The following is a 7,181-nucleotide window of genomic DNA, read 5'->3' as shown; positions in this document are numbered from 1 at the left end:
CCGCAGGAAATCCCACGATTAATCTAGGCGGGAAGTCTTCAAGGAGTGGTGGTGACACTGCACTGTGGGTGAACGAGGAAGGGGGGCCCCGTTCTTCCCATTTTAGCTCCGGAATGCGGAAGGGTTTGGTTCTGCCCCTTGGATTTTAATCCTGTAGAGAAGGACACACAGGGGTTTGGGTTTCTTGCTTTTTCTTTTTCTTTAATGATTTCGGCAATACTCCTATCATGCACTGACATTTAAAGGACCCAGACCACTTTCCATTTCCAGAGCAAAGCCCTCTGCTGCACAGACCTTGCCCAAGCTGCCCACAGAATCTTCGCACGGGCGACAGATCAACAGCCAGATGGCCACATGGCTGAGGTCTAGCTTGTTCCTCGAGGGGCGTGTGTGTGCCAGCGTAAAGGCACGGTGACAGCAAGTTACGGGAGAGGGCTTGGTGCGGCCGTAGGGTGGCCAGGGAGTGTGCAGCACCTCAGAGGGGACACAGCTCGCCAAGGGCCACCAGAGTTTCTGGAAAGAGGCAACACCAGAAGGCAAGTCTGCTACACAGAGGGGCGACCCAGACAAGAAAGAGGCAGGAAGGGCCAGGGAGAGGAGGCAGTGAGGCCACTGCAGAATGGGGAGTGAGTCTTGGGACAAAGGCGGGGTGTTCATGAAAAGTTGGATGAGACTAGAGTTTGAAGAGCAGAAATTTAGGGCATTGTGTCCAAGGTTTTGAAATAGCCAAGAATAAGATTGTGCAGGCTGGGCTTGTGGCTGAGGGGAGGGGCACTCCTGTAGGAGGGTCGAGTGCTCTAAGGCAGGGCAGAGTGGGTTGCTCTCGTGGACATGTGGATTCACAAGGACAGAGGCTACGCTCTGTGCGGTCTGGGGAGTTTCAGAGGCCCTGGGATCCGTGAGTTTGGTCTTCGCTCTACCCACCACCATCATGAGGTCAGTTAGACTACGCGGCCTCAGAGATGGCGGCGCTGACAGGTGCATGCGTGCTGCTGCAAGTGGGTCCTGACGTGGGCTCAGGTGGCCAGACCTCCTAGCAGAGACCGGGAGGTTGCACGGAGGAGGCCAGATGGGGCATGAAGGGCGACGGACGTCTGCTGGGCGGAGGGAAGGAACGAGGTGTGCAGGGGCGGGCGCGGCACGCCAGGTACGTGAGCACGGAGGCCCCGGTTCCTGGGGGGACTGCAGAGATCCAGAACCGCCCAAGTGATGTCACGTGGTCAGAATCTGAGCAGCCCTGCAGAAGCAAGGAGTACCTCTAACACCTGACTGCACGGCGTGTCTGCAAAGCTGGGGCAGCACCCCGAGGGCGGGGGGGCGCTCCGGCCGTCTGACTTTGAGCATGTGATTTCTTACCTTTGACTCGTACATCTACCTCCTTTGAAAGTTACCATTTGGGGGCAGCAGGTGCTGTAGAGGTTAAGGCAGCTGGATCCCATGTGGCCAACTATGCGGTTCAAGCCCCAGACCTGGCAGCTTGAAAACACATCAGGGGTGTGTGTGCCCTCAATCCCAAAAGGAAACTGGAGGAGAAGGAATTGTGACATGGCCATTCCCCCAAGCAGGGTGGTTTCTTACTTTCCCTCTCTGCCTCTCTTAGGTAAGCATACATGCCCTATAGCAAAACAAAACAAACAAAATGGAACACCTGAAATTAAAAAGAAAGCCTAAGATCTTGACCCTGCTGTTGTGGGGCTTCAGGTCTCGGGCAGCCGCACACGCTGGTGCATTCGCTTGGCTGGCTGGCTGGGAAGGCCGGGTCTGTGGCATGAGACCCCTCCAGTACGCCTCTTCTCTCTGTCTCTCTCAGGAAAGAAAGAGCCTTTTTTCCTTTTTCTTTTCTTTTCTTTTTTCTTTCTTTCGTTCTTTTTTAGGTTTCGAGCTTGTGGTTAACCATGTGCAATACCCCTCAACATTGTACCTTCTCCTCGGGCTGAAGAGAATAGAACCCGTACCCTAGTGGAATCACTGCTTCCTACACCTGCAGGGACTGATGGCAGGGATCACGGGGTCCCACACAGCTGCATTTGCAGGGGTCACTGGTGCCTGCTCCCTGACGGACTTGTGCTGGACCCAGTCTCATCTGTAGACTGTGGAGCAGGTACGGGGGCACGTCCATCCCTGCACAGAGACCCGGAAGGAGACAGCTGAGCAGCCTGCTGAGGCCTGGTGTTTCCACAGATTTGCTTTCTGTGGGTGACACGGGAGTTAGTGACCACCCTCCCCAGGCTCCCTCTGTGCACACCGGCAAGGACCTTCACTGCCCTCCTCATTGTCGGATTTACAGGGATGTTTCAGTCCCGGTAATGTAACTTAGAGCTTTCATTTTCTCGCTAAATGCCGAGGAATATGCAGTGCTGGCCAGGATCAGTGTCCTCGGGACGACAAGGCTAGATCTGCCTGCTGGGCAGGGCTTCAGTCTGAGTCCTCCAGGCCCAGGCCCTACCCGGGGCTGGAGGGGAGCCCCAGCACCCTCAGCACACACACCCCGGGCCCAGGGTGCCCCCCTCTTCTCGCTCCGCACAGCTGCCTGCATGATCAAAGCCTCCAGGCCCGCTCCTCACTCACGCCCCTCCCCGCAGCCCAGGCTCCGAGGACAATGCAGGGAGGACGGCTACATGGAGCAGCAGCGCGTGGCTTTGGAGGCTCAGGACATGCCCCGACTGCCCCTGCAGGTTTCCCTTCCTGAGCCGACGGGCACAGTGTGCAGGCCCTGGCCTGCTCTGCATCCTGCCCGCGCCCTGCCGACCCGCCTCCGCTGCGCCTCTGCAGGCCCGGGAGGCTGTCCTGGCTTCCCACCGTCCTGTGGCCACGACAAGGCGAGAGGCCGTCCTTGTGCCTCCCCTGCCTGCCACGGGCCCACCAGCTGGACCTCGCTTGCCTTCGTCTGCTGTCTCAGCCTCGTCCTGTCGTTGCTATCATGTTTCAAGAAGCAAACTGATCTCCTCCATGAAGGCAGTTTGACAAGTTCCTGGAAGATGGAATTAAAATATAAGCTTATTCGGTACAAAACCAGTTCACAATCCACACAGTTTTTTCACGATGCACATTTTCCAGGAAGCTTTGAAGAGCCCTGTACAGGCACGCAGGCTGTGGCCTTGGGAGAGGGAGACACGGGTGGCTAGGTAGGGACGTGTTACACTAGAAGGCTCTGGAGGAGTCGCTGTCCGTCAGAGCCAACAAACAAGCCCCCGGAAAGCCGACCTTACAGCTGGGGCTGCGACATTCGCATGATGTTTTCAAGCTCTAAAAGATGTCTACAGGGAGGGTTTGCTGGGCACGAGGCATCCGTGCAGGTGTGTGAGGAAGAGGAGGCTGCTCCTCTGAGCCCCGAAAACGTTCTCTGACTCCCGGGCGAGGACTGGGCTGGACGGCTTTCGGGAATTCCGGCCTGGCGAGCGCGGCCTGGTGCTGGAGCCGTGAGGACAAGCGCGTGGCTGGGTGCAGCTGCTCTCCGTTCTGGCCCAGTCAAGTGGCCTGTTGGCGTCTCTGGGCTGTTCGGGTGTGAGCTTCCGCAGGCCCCTGTGCCCCACCACGGGGTCTACTGCAACATCGGGTCTGAGTCTGCAGAGCTGGGGCCTGATACCGCGTTCCGCTGGCTGAGGGCAGCGGGTGTTCGGGCCACGTGGATACACCTTCCAGGAAGAAGACCACTCCCTTGGGTGAAAACAAGCCCGCCCCACCTCTGGAGCTCTGGTTCACGGACACTCTTGGGTCCTGACCTGGCGGCACCAGATCTTGACGTCCTGGGACCACTCTGAGCCCTGCTGCCACCCTCTGCTCGCCTCTTCCACTACCCTGCTGTTCGTGTCACAGCCAGGGACAGGGTGAGCCCTTGGGCAGACCCCACATTCCCAGGAACCTCCCACCAGCCCAGATGCAATGAGTGCAGCGTGCCAGGTAGGCGGGATGGCCCTGCTCGCGCCCCGGACCTGCAGCCGTGCCCGCCTCCCGGGGATGCCTCGCTGGCTGTTCTTTCTTCTCTCCACTTGGTTTTCTGCTGTCACGTGCTCCTCTTCCTGTACTCTTCACGCTCCCCACCCTCTGCTGGCACCCACCCAGCTTGGCGCTCTCCCGGACGGCGCTGTGTGCTGTCCAGTACCGGCTCGCTCAATACGGTCTACGTGGCCACACAGAGCTTTGCAGACTCAGGCTTCGCTCTTCCACCTCTCCAGGGTCCACAGCAGCCAGCTGGCTCCCCAGCCCCACTGTGCTCAAGACCCGGAACGAGCCCCCGTGCTGTCAGCCGTGCTGAGCCAGTGCTCAATGTGGCCTCAGCCCAAAGGCGGGCAGCAGAGGGCAGGCCTGTCCGCTGCCTATGGCCCTGGCTGTGTCCAGCTCACCCTCAGTATCTGAGCCCTGCAGGAGTGCACCTGCCCCGTCTTCTGTGGAGGGACTGCCGTGCTCAGCAGGCATGCAGAGGACCATGCGTGTAAGTCACAAGAAACATATGGGCAGGTGGAGACGAGGACTCGGGGCTCCGAGAGGGGGAGGGCCCGCTGGGTGTGAGCGTGAGTTCACGTATGTAACCATGCATGCACCCGCATGCACATGCCCACACAGCCAGAGCTTAAATAAAACCAGATAACAAAACTCACGTAGCAGATTAGAGTCCGGTGGCTAGTAACAGGGTTACACAAGAATTTCCTCAAAGTAACCTGTGTTTCCGGGACCTGTTCTCGTGTGAGGGACACCCCGGGAGCTCTGCAGGGGCACTGGCTGCTGGGGCTGGCCTCCCATGGAAGCAGACCACCGCCTGCAGGGCGAGCCCTTTTGCAGGGAAGGTATTTGTGCATCATCTAATGAGGAGCCTCTTAGTCACCTCCTCCCTGCAGCTGGACGGCACCCGCCGTGGCTCCTTCCGGGCATGCCCACGTAGGACGCGGATCCCTGGAGGGACGCCAGCCCTGCTCAGGAAACCGCGGTGGGCGGGTGCAGTGCTTACTGAGCAGCGCCTGTGTGCTGGGAAGGGTAGCCCGGCCATGACAGTGTCCTAGCTACCCTTCGGACATGAGCTGAGTGGAAGACAGGTCAGCGGGCCCTGACGCACGGCTGGAGCGCATAGATCTGTCTGGGACAAAGCCCTGATGCGATAATGTGGGCACTGACACCCACGGGCATCTGTGCGGGCTGACGCCCTCTGGGGCTCCATCGCTCCCTCAAAGTCCTGCCACACAGCAGGGCTGTCAGTGTGGTGGTATCGCCCCTCCACCGCCGCTGCGCCCACTATGGCACCGCCTCTGTGCTGGGTGAGGAGGAGGCCCCGAGAGCAGCCTCACAGGCCCTCTTGTGGGCTGCAGAGCCCACTCCATCCAAGCCCCACCCTGCTTCTCCCCCCGTTCAGGCTCCTGGGTGGCAGTGCCCTGTGGCAGGGTCTTTCTCTCAGCTAATCCAGTTACTAAGAGCTCCGGGCATGGTGCAAGGAACTCTTGCTCAGAGCTCAGTCAGAGCGTCTGCTGGGCCCTGGGGGTGCGGCTGGAAGCGCTGGGTGCAAGGTGCAGCCTGGCCTGGCTGAGGCCCAGAGGGGCAGGGGGGCTGCGCTGCACCAGCCCACCCACTGCGGGGAGGTGGGGAGTCCACAGGCCCCTGCAGGGATGGAGGAGCAGAAGGACCCACTCCGTTCTCCTAAAGGGGGCACCCCACTGCCTGTGGTCTGTCCTGGGGGTAGGCGTAAGCTGTTCCAGATTCTGGTTCTGTGCTGTAATTACCCCCACCCCCGAGGCTCACACGCCCAGTCAGCATGTGAAGGGAGCTTGTATTCTTGCATGCTTCCCCAGACAGCAGGCCCCGACAGGGCATGTTGGGAGCAGCCGCTGCACACCGCAGGCAGACCCAGAGGCCAAGAGTGGATAGGGGAAGGAACCCTAAGAATGAGGGAGTAGCCCGACATGATCGGGGCCCTCTCCACCCAGGCCTATCTTCCAGCTGGCCTGGGTGTCAGAGGTACAGGTCCTCACAGCGCGGGGTCACAGGACACCTGCACAGCTGGGCCCTAGGATGCATCTCGCCCCCCTCCACCCCTCACTTCCTCGCCTGGTGGCCTCTCTCCAGGTCAAGGACTCTGAGATCCAAGACCTGCACTGTCCTTTCAGGCCCTGTTCTGAGGGGACCAGGTCGTCCCTCTGCCTTCTCTGACCTTTGTTCTGGAACCTTCTGCACAGCCCAGTACCTCCTCCTCTGGCCCCAGTGCCTCCCGGGAGTCACTGCCCTGGAGTGAAGCCTCACCTGCCTGGCCCTCCGCGCTGTCAGTCACGGCACTGGCGCAGATCTGGGACCTGGGCTGAACTGTACAGACCAGAGGCCCCCGCCTGCCCCATGGCCCAGGAAGCCCGTCTACACCAGCCCTTAGAAACGGAATGAGGTGGAAGTTCCCCTCAACCAGGTAGAGCATTTCTTTCTCCTGTCTCCAGCTGAGCACGGTAATCGGTAATCGCTTATTTGCAAAAAGGTCCCTGATTGCAGGTGGGGAGGGGCTGAGAGCCAGTGGCAGAGCTGCCCCTGACTGATGCTCGCTGCCCAGGACGCACACACTGCGAGCACCGGGCACTGTGCCACGCGGCTGCAGGTGGGGCGGCAGAAGCCCCTGTGTGGGGGACAGTGCAGGTGCCCAGCACAGGGAGGATGCAGTGCAGTGACCCACCCTGTGCAGAGGGCAGGAGGGTCTCAAGGGACCAGGCCCTGCCCGGGGCTGGAGGGGAGCCCCAGCACCCTCAGCACGCACACCCCGGGCCCAGGGTGCCCCCCTCTTCTCGCTCCGCATAGCTGCCTGCATGATCAAAGCCTCCACGCCCGCTCCTCACTTGGTGCCCAGCACAGGGAGGATGCAGTGCAGTGACCCACCCTGTGCAGAGGGCAGGAGGGTCTCAAGGGACCAGGCCCTGCCCGGGGCTGGAGGGGAGCCCCAGCACCCTCAGCACGCACACCCCGGGCCCAGGGTGCCCCCCTCTTCTCGCTCCGCATAGCTGCCTGCATGATCAAAGCCTCCACGCCCGCTCCTCACTTGCGCCCCTCCCCGCAGCCCAGGCTCCGAGGACAATGCAGGGAGGACGGCTACATGGAGCAGCAGCGCGTGGCTTTGGAGGCTCAGGACATGCCCCGACTGCCCCTGCAGGTTTCCCTTCCTGAGCCGACGGGCACGGGCTGCGCTGCACCTGCCACGGGACAGGACCTGCCTCTCCCCA

The sequence above is a fragment of the Tupaia chinensis genome, unplaced genomic scaffold (genome assembly GCF_000334495.1).
Source record: "Tupaia chinensis unplaced genomic scaffold, TupChi_1.0 Scaffold143811_1, whole genome shotgun sequence".
NCBI classification, from domain to species: Eukaryota; Metazoa; Chordata; class Mammalia; order Scandentia; family Tupaiidae; genus Tupaia; species Tupaia belangeri.
Note: the sequence above shows the minus strand (reverse complement) of the source record.